This window comes from Diceros bicornis, chromosome 25, assembly GCF_020826845.1.
Source record: "Diceros bicornis minor isolate mBicDic1 chromosome 25, mDicBic1.mat.cur, whole genome shotgun sequence".
NCBI classification, from domain to species: Eukaryota; Metazoa; Chordata; class Mammalia; order Perissodactyla; family Rhinocerotidae; genus Diceros; species Diceros bicornis.
In genome coordinates, this window is record NC_080764.1 from 28,461,508 (window position 1) to 28,473,671 (window position 12,164).

Here is a 12,164-nt window from a genome sequence, read left to right on the forward strand (position 1 = left end):
GGCATCTCCATCTTAAGAACCGAGGCTCAGAGAGGTCAAACGATTCACCTGCCCACTATAATGCTGCTTAATACGTGGCATGGGTGGAACGCAAACTCATGTCTTCTGACCACAAACCGAGGAACAAAACATTTTGGGGGACATCAGGTCCCCTCTGTCCGAGGCCCAGGGGCAAGCACACCCAGCTGGGGATCAGGGAGAGCACCCCAGGGACAGAAATTCAGGGGGTAATCCCTTGGCCTGGAATTTAACCCCGAAGCAAAAGCTGTGGAGAGCCTCGGAAGGCCCGAGGTTTGAGGAACTGATTACCAGGAGCAGGAGATCTAGCACCCAGTGACATATACGAAAGAGCTGGGCTTTGAGCAGTCCCCGAGCGATCGGCCGAGGCACGAGGGGGGCCCCACAGGAAGCGCGCGGCCACACGCCGGCCCTTCTGCAGGACGGACCGAGTCTGGTGATGCCAGAGGCTTTATCCTGCCGCGAACGACAGGTAAGGGACCCTGACACGTGCCGATAAACCTTCTGGACCTGCCCAGCTTCTAGGGACTCCTTGACCGGAGGAGAGGGCAGCGGTTACCTTGAAAGCCGCTCACCGCGAGCCCGCCATCTTGCCTCAATCCGGGTCCTAGGAGACACCGCTCCACGCGCCTTCCTGGCCCGCGGCGCACTCTGGGAAATGTAGTCTCCTCAGGAAAGAGCCACCGGTGCCCCGAGAGGGCGGGAGCGGAGAGGCGGCCCAACGCGCTCCAGCGTTCAGTTGCCGCAGGCTTCCTGCAACTTAACCCAAAAAACCAAAATCACTGCGCCACGCACACGTCCTTAGAAAGTAGTGAGCACTATTGTTTTTAAAAGTGTATACTAATAATCAGAGGAACTCAAGATCACTTTTTGGTGGATGAATTAAGGTTTTCTAGGGCAAGAGGCATTTCAGAGGACTGAAGGGGGGGTGGGGTTGGATTTGACGTTTGAAATGGGGAGGTGGAGAGGCCCTCCAAGCAGAAAACTCAGCACTGGGTTCTGAGAACTGTGCTAGCTATTCATTATGGGAGGAAGAAAATGTGCAGAATCTTGGACCTTGCCTTGTATCTTAGTGGGGGAAGAAGAGGCCCCTGGGCCGTTGCACTTTCTGTTCTCATTGCCGGCGGTGCTCTTCTCTCACCTCTTGTCATGCCCACTGCCTTACTTTATACAGGTCTTGCTCAAAAATCTCGGAGAGGACCACGTCATTAGAATAGCCTCACTCACCCTTATGCTATTGCCCTCCTTTAGTTTTTTCACAACATTTACCATTATATGACATTAAATTATCATTTGTTTCCTTGTGTAATGTCTGTCTCTTGTGCTAGAATGCAAGCTCCATGAAGGCAGGGACAAGTACCTGTCTTGCTCTACACTGTGTACAAACCCAACATCTAGAACTGTGCTTGGCCTGATTGTAGGCCTCCGGGATTTGTTAAATGAATGAAACAATTAAATAACACTACCGGTATCCAAGATAGTAAATGACTGACCGCTAAAGTGGCAGTCTAACCTGGGAATTCCTTTCCCCCGTGATTTGCAAGATTTTGTATTTATTTTCATTTTTCTGAAAAGGATTCATAGCTTTTATCATGTATGGAAGAGGGTCAATAACCCCCTCAAAAAGTTAAGGGTCATAGTCCTGAAGTGACTTATATTGAAAATAAGTTAACATAAGTTCACAATAAAGAAAAATAAATGTGGGCTGCTGTGGTGTCTCTCCTCATTTCCCACAGAATATCAGGCTTGTTCTGCTGCTAATCTTGGTCCTGTGGAAGCCCACATTGTAGACCCATCTCTGTCTTTTCTAATCTTGTCTATCCTTCAAAGCCCCCCATAATGTCTTTCTGGACTATGTTGTAAGAGAGAGAGAGAGGAGAAACAGATTTGAACGAACAATCAACTGGACTTGTCAAACATTCACTGTGCAAAGCAGAAAAGAGATGGATCAAAGATGATTCCAGAGGGCACATCTTGATGGCTGTGCAAGTGGGGACCATTGACCACCAGGGAGTCTGACTTAGTGGGGCCAGGAAAGGTTCACAAAGCTGACACCGGAAAAGAAACCAACCATGTGCATGGGAAAGAGAGGAGAGACAGCTCCAGGCTGAGGGAACAACTTAAAAGTCTAAAGGCGGTGGAGGGGCCGGCCCAGTGGCATAGTTGTTAAGTCTGCATGCTCAGCTTTGGCAGCCCAGGGTTGATGGGTTCAGATCCCTGGCGCAGACCTACACACTGCTCATCAAGCCATGCTGTGGTGGCATCCCACATACAAACTAGGGGAAGATTGGCACAGCTGTTAGCTTAGGGCCACTCTTCCTCAAGCAAAAAGAGGAAGATTGGCAACAGACGTTAGCTCAGGATAAATCTTCCTCACCAAATAAAAAAATAAAGGAGATGGAAATAGTTTACCATATGCTGAGAGTATGGTGTGGAGGAGAGGGGCAGGAGATGAGGTGAGTAAGAGCTGGGTCGTGTTGAACGTTGTAAGCCTTGGTGGTGATAACACAGAATTAGGACACAGGCCATATGTGTAGATGTTATTCTAAACACAGTAGGGATCACTGAAGGGTTTTAACACAAAAGAAGTGACATGATATGATTTCTGTTTTTAAAAAATTATTCTGGCTGCACTGCGAGAAGTAGTTTGGATGGTGGCAAGACTGCAAGCAAGTCTAATGAGATTATTGCTGCACTGCAGTCAGGTTAAGAGATGATGTTGATAACGAGATGGAGAGAAGGGAAAAGAGTCCAGATAAATTTTGAAAGTAGAGATGATGACTGAACTTGCTGATGGATTGATTGGATGGGGGGGTTGAGAGAGAGGAGACACTTCAGGTGAGGCTTTGATGACTAGCTTGAAGGTGGTGTGGTTCATGAGACGGGAAGACTGAAAGAGGAGCAGGTTTGAGGGGTTTGATGAGGGTGGAAATAAGTAATTCCATTTAGGAGTTGTCGAGTTTAAGATACCTCTGAGCTATCCAACTAGAGATACAAAGTGAGGCAGGTGGCTGAACAGATGCATCTGGAGAATTCAGGCTGGGCTAGATATAGATTTAAAGCAACAGGAATGTTGAGTGCATATAGGAGAGAGTGTGAAAAAAAAGAAAAATGACATAGAACCTGGCCCCAGGGAAGTCTAACATTTCAAGGTCAGGTGGGAAAAAACAGCCAGCAAGGGCCTCTCAGAAGAGTCAGGGAGAGGGACAGTAGGAAAACCGAGAGGCCATGATGTGACAGTAGCTAAGAGAGGCAGGTCATGAAGTGTTTCCTAACTTTAGAGTTCAGTGCCAGCAAGTTTAAAGCTATAATTTCCAAAATTCCCCGACAGGAATAATCTAATGAATGTAATTAAAAATGAATTTAGTCCCAAATGGACAGTAATGATTTATAGCTTTAAGTTGGTATATCACTTAGGGTCTCAGCAGAAAACAGATGACATACTCAAATTGGTATAATTCCAGGAAAGTTTATTTACACAAGGATTCTTTACAGAGGTGTGAGTGGAATCACAAGGTGTAGTAATAGTATAACCCGGGCTTGGTAGCACTGGCTGTTCCTTCCAGGCCAGAAAGGACAAAGAGAAGGAGCAGTCACTGGACCCCACAAGGAGAGAATGCTGTAGCTGGCTACCTTGAGGGGAGCAGTAATCTTCTGTTGAAGGGCATGGCCAGCCTGAGGCAACCTTGCCAGGAACAACCCAGGGTAATAATTACTCTGACCTCCCTGTCCTTCCCCTCTCCAGTCTCCTGCAGGGGCTCCTCATTGGCCCAAACCAAACAGAAACCAGAGGGCAAGGAACCCCCTCCATGCAGTGCAGTCAATTCAGGTCAACTTCCTGGGCAGAGAGCACAGTGGACAAGGTAAAGAGTGGATCTGGGGGAGCAAAAGAGAGACAACTGGCACCATGTCAGAATTAGTGTCATTAGCATGCCTTTGGCGTTGTGACTGTAAGGCCAGAGACTGGTGAGGAATCCAACTGGACGTATTTAAATATGAGTAGTGTGACCTTCTCATATTGATAGAATGTGAAAAGAATTCTGAATAGGTTCAAGCAAGCAGTAAAGAGCTTTATTGAATATGTTGGTAAATCAAATAGTGAAACAACCTGAGTAGGTTAGAAGCTCAACTCACACTTAAGAATTAGGTAATACGTGTAACCTGATTCAGGTGACATGGGTGGTAAGTCCGCCCCATTTGGAGGGCATGGACTTGGAATTCCTATTGGCACAGCAACCATAAAAGAGGGCTCTGCTTCTTCCTCCAGGTCATGCAGAAGATGATCCTGGGAGTCTACACTTCCAGACCTCATCCTCACAACCAAGCTAGAAGGCACCTCCCACTTGCTTGTGTAGGTAACCCCAGATTACTTGATGGTTACTTATTGTTTCGAATGAAGTGACTTTTAGCTTCACAAAGATTTAAATTAAGTGTAGAAATGATGAAATAAATCAAACCTACCTAGTAGTATTAATTTCCAGTTAGATTTGAGAAAACACACTCACAAACATGTGTATTCTATGTTTATATTTAAGTATTAAGACTAAATAAGAGAATTTGAACTATTAGATTGGCTTTGTGGCCTGTTAGATTAACTTTGGGAGTCTAATTTTTAAAAAATTTTATTACAGGAAATTTCAAACACATAAAATTAAAAAGAATAGTATAATAAACCACCATGTACCCCTCAATCAGCTTCAACCATTATCAGCTCGTGGCCAATTTTATTTCATCTATACTCCCACAGTGTACCTTCTTCTCTATCATTTTTAAGAAAATCTCAAGTAGCCTATAATTTCATCTATAAATATCTCAGTAAGAAATGCTAAAAGATAAAGACTCTTTTTTTTCTAACATAACCACAATATCATTACACAACTGGAAAAAATGACAATAATTATTTTTTTAGTATAATTTTTTTTTAATTTTATTTATTTACTTTTTTCCCCCAAAGCCCCAGTAGATAGTTGTACATCATAGTTGCACATCCTTCTAGTTGCTGTATGTGGGACGCGGCCTCAGACTGGCCAGAGAAACGGCGCATCACGCGCCCGGGATCCGAACCTGGGCCGCCAGCAGTGGAGCGCGCGCACTTAACCGCTAAGCCACGGGGCCGGCCCGACAATAATTATTTAACATCATTAAATATCCAGTAAACCTACAACTTTCCAAATGGCTCATAAATGTCATATTTTCTATTTAGCTTGCTTATTTGAATCAGGATCCACACCTTTCAGTTGCTTAATATCACTTTTAAGTCTGTCTCTTTAATTTATAAGTTCCTCCTCCATTTGTCTCTCTTTTTTTCCTTGCATTTATTTGTTAAAGAAACCAGATTGTTTGTCCTGTAGAGATTCTCACAATCGAGACTTTGCTGAGTGCATCCTTAGAGGAAACTTTAACATGTTCCCTAGTCTCTTGTGTTTTCTGTAAAATGTGAGTCCAATTTGAACTTGTCATTAGATAACTCATTTAGGCTTGTGATTCTATGTTGAAGGGTGTAAAAGAATTGTATTTGGTTTGGAAAAAGTGTTAGAATGTTTAATAGAAGACTCACTATATTTAAATTTATTTTTTTTAATTTATAAGAATTATTTAGGTACTTGGGAATACTTATCTGTCAGTAAATTGAAGGAGCAGAAAAGAAAATTGAATATGTTAAATTTATAAGTGCAATTTACAATGTTTAAATGTATTTAATTTCCTTTTATGAAAGATTCCCTTAAAAGAGTTTTATTTTAGCTGCTAGTCTTGCAAATAGAATAGTAAGATTTGTAAATTGAACTTGAAAGCTTAAGGAAAAACTAGACTTTACTGGTGCTTCAATAAAGTGAATGTTAATTACAAACTAATCTGTGAATAATCTCCTTGTGCAGGAAAACTGCCTCATAGACACCAAAATACTCATGTCAGCATAAAGATGTTTTTGCCCTCTTCTCTCAAAAATCACACCCAAATAACAATAAGAACAAGGAGGGAAGCCAGCAGGTGCAGGAATGGCAGCTGACTTAGCAGAGGCACCTGACTTAGCAGTCACTGCATGGCACCTGACTTAGCAGAGTCAGATGCCATTAAGCAAGCAAATTGTACCAAGGCTCAAATAATCGGTGGCACCAGGTATTTCGGAAGAGGGATTGAGGAGGGGGCTGAAAACTGATGGAATGTTTGAAAGTCAGCATAAGGTGAGTTAGACTCCAGACGCCTATACCTATCAGCCCACTCTAGTCAGCAATGGGAATCTGAATCCGAGAGGCTCTGGACTCGGGAACACCTAGGGAGGGCAGGGGAGAAGTGTCCAACAGAAAGCCGGTGAGGTGAGTCCCGTGTCTCCCTTCCTTGCCCAGCTCAAGAATGCCGGCACCTTCTGTTGTCTGAGCCTGGTCTGCTGCCTTCTCTGTGATGATATGAATCACCCCATATCCTCCCAATGAATTCCTTTTCTGTTTAAGTTATTCTGAGTCAGTTTCTATGCCTGCAACCAGGAAGCCTGACTAAAATAACATTGCACACTTATCTCGTATTAGTTTCATTCATGTATGTCTGCATCCATTCTCCATGAGGGTAACTGTATGTCCGATTTGGCTCATCATTTTACCTGCAGAAGCTAGTATTGTGCCTGGCACTTAGTAGGCACTCACTAAATGTTTATTGAATAATTGAATGAATGAAGCCTTCCCTGTGTCTTATATATATATGTATACTCTCCACTGTGTCTTATATATCTCAATTACAGAACTTATCACATCAAATACATTAATTTGTTTAAATGTCTCTTTCCCCTATTAGAAAGTATATGCTCATTTTTGAAATCCAGTTCCTAGGGAAGGTCTGGTACATTATAGGTAGAGAATGAAGAAAAACAGGAAGGCAGGAAGGAGGGAATATGTGGCAGGCATTATGTTACTGCTGGACACTCAGCAAAGAAGAATATAGTGCTCCCTGCCTTAGAAGGATGCACAGTGTTGTGAGGGAAGTAGGTAAACAGGTTATTATAAGGAACATTTGTCAGAACATAGTGTGCGAGATGTTTTGAAGAGGGTGGAGAAGACTTCTCAGAGGAGGGTGAGAGACCAGTGAGCAGATGGAGTAGGGAAACACGCGTGAAAAGGCACCATGATGTAAAAATGGTGGTGTTAGAGAGAGTGTAGGTATAATGGATTACAGGATATTTAAAGCAATGATGAGATTGTCCAGACTGTGGTCTGAGGTTGCCTTTGGGGAGTTGAGATGGAAAGTAAGCAGTAGGTTAAGAAAATGTCAAGTGGTTTTATGATTAGAAGGTAAGAGGAGTAAGTTTTCTGATTGGTGAATTTAAAACAATGAGCTGAGTCTGCTCTGCCTTGTCTTTCTTTCCCTCCTCTCTTTCTTTCTCTCCCTCCCTTTTCCCTCTCTTTTACTTTCTCCCTCTCTCTATTTATCTTTCTTCTTCCTCCTTTCTTTCTCTCCTCCTTACTTTTTTTTTTTAGTGGCCTGTCTTCTGCTCTCATGCATTCCCATCTGCTCTGTCTTGGGTTAAGGTGCCTGCAGTTGTCTGGCTGTGCTAAGTGACTGGGGGGCTATGCCTGCAACTGGGGAGTTGGCGGGGGAATATTAGTAAGCCCAAATGACCACAGACTTGGGGCTGTGTTGTCCAATCAGCTTTATTAGAAAGGAAGGCAATGTTTCGATCTCCATCTCTTTCAGTTGGTTATAGTTTCAGGAAGGGAAAGGGGGGTTATTTATTGGCCTCCTCAAAACCCAACGATCTGGAATACTGAACACTTGGGCCAACTTAAACCCCAACAATCTGGAATATGTAACACTTGGACCAAGATAATTAGAATAGGCAGGAGAAAAAATATGGGTATTAAGTCAAAAGGGTCTAGAAAAACAGGAACAAGAAAAGTATAAGTCAAGGCTGCTGTTGCAACCGTTCTGTTTTCTTGAGCAAATCAGATAGTATGGGATGGGACAGTGACTCTCAAGCTTTGGACCCTTCAGTGGTGCCTGGGGAGCTTGCTGAAAACACAGACGCATGGGGCCTCCGACTTGCACTCAGAAGATCTTGGGTGAGGCCCCTGCACTGGTATGTTTAACCAGCCTCTGAGGTGATTAGCACTCCAAAGTTTGAAAACCTCTGCTCCAGAGTATATCAGATCCCAAATCATTGTACTCAGAAGCAAAACAAAGTTTTCAAAGTATTTCTAATCATTCTGGAATCAGGTGGGCAGTTTTCTGCAGAAGGCAAGTGACACGACTGAGAAGCATATGAGAAATCAATAGGACTTGAGAAAGACAGGTAGTGGTGGGAGAAGAAAGGCAATGGGAGTGTACTGAAAAAAAACTTGAGTGGGGCACAGCAGGTAGGAAGAAGTAGGGGAACAGTTTAGGCTGGGTAGGCTGAGTATGCAATCGCAGGCAGAGTTATGTAGTGACTAAAGCCCAAGGATGTGGTATGCAAACGTTCTCTCGGAAACCTGAAAGAGTGGCACACAGAGGCAGGGAAAAGAGCCTTGCTTTCAGAGTTCCTGTTCCAGCAGGGCTTCTGGCCAAACGTCTTGAGTCACCATCCTCTGGAATCCTGTTTCCACTGGGAACTGGCCCAGAGAGAGGAATCCCCCCTCCATCTACCTTTATAGAAACATCGTGGAATCAATGATGGGCTCTACAGAATCGCTCCAGTGGTCCATACACTTACAGGCTCTCCGTGGGTGAGATGACATTCAAGAATGCTTTGTAAAGCATGAAGCACTAAACAAAAGGAAGCCTATTGCTCTAATTCTCCTGGGTTTCATCTTTCCCAAGGCCTTCCTCCTGGAGATAGAGCTCCTATGACCCTGGAAGACCCCACTCAGAGCCTCCTTACAGGCTGGCCTTGTGTTGGTTAACAGTTTATAAATGCTCAGCCATTTACATGGAAGTCATGAACATGAGGCAGCAGGCGTTTTTTTCTTTCTTTTTTTAAATCAGTGTGCAGCCTTTTCTTCCTCCCCCACCCACTTCCTCCCTGAGTCAGTGTTCATGAACCCTCTTCTCACAGATACTTCTGTCCTGACCACCCACGGAAGAGTGTTTCTACGTGCAAGAAACCATAAGGGTATTGCAGAAAAATGAGTATTGCTTATGACTTGAAACAGGGCCTCTATTAAAGGTGACTGACCTACCATTTTCCAAACTGATCTATTCTATTTTGTCTCTGCAAACATGAGACAGTTTGTAGAAAAGCTCTGTTGCCCTCCAGGAAGTCAAGTTGAAGAGTTTAGGGATGAACATAAACATCCTATGCTTTCTGTAAGCATTCACTTATGGATCATGAATCTATGTCAGCCATTCTCAAACAGGAGTTTTTTTGCAGCCTGCGGTCATCGATTCACTCCTCTCACAAATATTTTTTGAGACCTCTCATGTAGCAGACCCTGTATTAGGCCACAAGGATACAGTATTGACCAAGATGGAGGAGATCCCTCACTCTGAGGAGCTCAGGTATAAATGTCCTCCGATATTACCTGCAAGGTAAATAGTACTTAGGCATCTCCCATTATAGGACCAAATTAGCAAACCTAGAATGTTTGGGGGTGGGGTGTGTGGAAGGAACAGGAGGCAGTGAAATAGTTTTCTGGGGAGTAAGAGATTTGCATAGAACAGGATTCCTCTAATTCCTCCAACACAGCATTATTGCTTGCTCTTTCCCTATATCATAATGCAAAGGCACTCGTGGTTTGAGTCCCAGAAGGAGAGACTGGAAAAAAACATGGAAGAGAGCAAGACCTGACATAGAGCCAAAAAAGCGTAATTAGCTAAGAGTTCTGCCTAGCACTGTTCAGCTTAGTGAATCTATCTGGTCACTGTAACCATTTATTCAATGCCATAGACCAGCATCTTTTTGCTGAGGTTTGAGTTTATAATATCATGCCTGATCAGTGTTTAAAGAGCTTTGAATACCCCTTAGATTAGACTGTTGAAATTAGTGAATTGGCTTCTTGTTTTATGTTTTTAATAGGTAACACATTCAAGTAGTTCAAAAATCTGTAAGATACAAGAGTAGAAGAAAAAGTCCTCCTTTTACCTCTGTTCTCCAGCTGCCCAAGACCCCTCCCCTGAAGGAATCGATTCAATTAGTTTTGTAGATATCCTTATTTTATCCATATTTTATAGATATGGTAAGTAGGATTCTTAACCAGTTTTCTAACTTGAGAATAAACCTCATGTCAGCCCTGTGGCAACCTGTCCTTCTAGAATATTTCCTGTTCTGCAGGACTTAGATGAATCAGAAGTTTAGATTTTATTTTCCAGATGAGTATAGTGTGAGCTGTTCTCAAGGGGGACAAGAACAGGAAAAACAACTAGAAGAGACATGAAAAAATATATTTTAAGGGTTAATACTCTAAGAGAATTTCATGCCATCAAAACAATCTCTGTCGATTGGGTTGGTGGTTACCAGAGGGGAAGGGGGAAGGGAGGAGGGCGAAAGGGATAATTAGGCACATGTGTGTGGTGATGGGTTGTAATTAGTATTTGGGTGGTGAACATGATGTAATCTATGCAGAAATAGAAGTATAATGATGTACACCTGAAATTTATACAATGTTATAAACCAATGTTACTGCAATAAACAAAAAAAGTCTGATAAAAAAAAAATCTCTGCCAAACAAGGTTTTACTGTCAAGTTTTAAAAATCTGGTTTCCTAGGAAAACTATACCTGGTTCAAAAATAATAGCCCTTGCTAAGTGGTACATAGTGTTCTAAGTACTTTATATATAAATGTATCATTGAAACTTCCCAACAATCACATGAAGTAGGTTCATTTTATAGGTGAAGAAAATGAAGGACAAACAAGTTAAGCAAACTGCAAGTTTTCAAATCTAGGTGGGACTCCAGGGCCCTCACTCGTAATCTGCATGATACTCACCATCCATTCTGATACAGAATAGCCAAAAGAGGGCACGTGACGTTTTTTGTTTATACATTTTTGTTCTTGTTTATTCAAAATCTTTTGTTCTCAAATTTTAGGATCTATCAAAATTACCCATGATGTTTAAATGCAGAGTCCCAGACCTCAGCATTGACCTGGAGACTTAGAATCTCTGGGGGAAGGGCTCCAGGAATGCTTATTTCAGCCAGCACTGCCGGTGATGCCAAGGCAGGTGGTTCCTAAGCATATTGTGACAAACGTCATACCTGTGGCACTTTGTGTTTTCCAAAGTTGGTCACACCCACAGCTTCTACCACACATACTCTGCTACTTTCTAGAATCTTGTCACTCCTCTTTCAAGAGGTAGAGTCCATATCTTGGGTGGGCTTTTGTGACTAGTTGACCAATACATTATGGCGGGAGTAATCCTATGTGACTTCCAAGGCTGGGGCAAAAAAGTGGATTCAGCTGCCACTTGCACTTGCTAGAACACTCACTCTTGAAACCCAGCCACCATACAGTGAGGAAGCCCAAGCTGTCCCAGGGAGAGGCCCACCTTGAGGGGGACTAACAGCCAGCACCAACTTGCCAGCTATGTGAGTCATCTCACAAATGGATCTGGTCCCGGTCAAGCTGCCCAGGCTGCCGCAGCATGGAGCAGTGATGTGCCTTCTCTGCCAAGCCCTGCCCAGACTGCAGATTCAAGAACTAAATAAATGATTGCTGTCCTTTTAAGCACTAAGTTTGAGCTGGTTTGTTAGGCAATAGACAACTGGCATAGTCCCCTTCTAATTCAATATTCACTCTGCCTTTCTTCCTAATAAGGTGAATTCTCCTGGGTCTTCTCTAAAATATTCTGAAAGTATCCTTGTCCAATGTCATTTACTTTCTCGGATTCTTTTAATCACAGAACCACTCATTTAGGACTTCTGGTTATTTCAAGTTCCCATTATTACCTCTGAGGCTGTGTTTCACATCTAAAAAACACTGGTAATAAGAAAGCCTACCTTATATGCTTTATAATTAAATGAGATAATCCATGTCACCATTTAGCACGGTGCCCAGCACGTTATCTTTTATTATTCTTATTAAGTTTCTTGCATTCATATTCTCCATTTCTTTAATGCTCTTTTTTTTTTTTTCTTATAGCTTAATGACATTTCACAGGCTATTTTCTATGCCTGGCGTGCTCTTCCCTACCAGGTCACTTAGACTCTTACCCATGTTTTAGGCCTCAACTTCTTTGGGAAGCCT

General features: G+C 42.9%; 1 protein-coding gene across 2 annotated transcripts in view; it reads right to left on the minus strand.

The window, feature by feature from the left end:
* MRPL42 (mitochondrial ribosomal protein L42) overlaps positions 1-633 on the minus strand; it is a 30,372-nt gene extending 29,739 nt beyond the window's left edge. The window contains exon 1 of one of the 2 annotated variants that reach the window (XM_058568664.1): positions 578-633. The gene's annotated coding sequence lies outside the window, so the exon portion shown is untranslated. Of the gene's footprint in view, positions 1-309; positions 557-577 lie in introns of those variants that run through there. The other variant, XM_058568663.1, reaches the window with a different exon arrangement.
* Between the last annotated feature and the right edge of the window lie 11,531 nt (positions 634-12,164).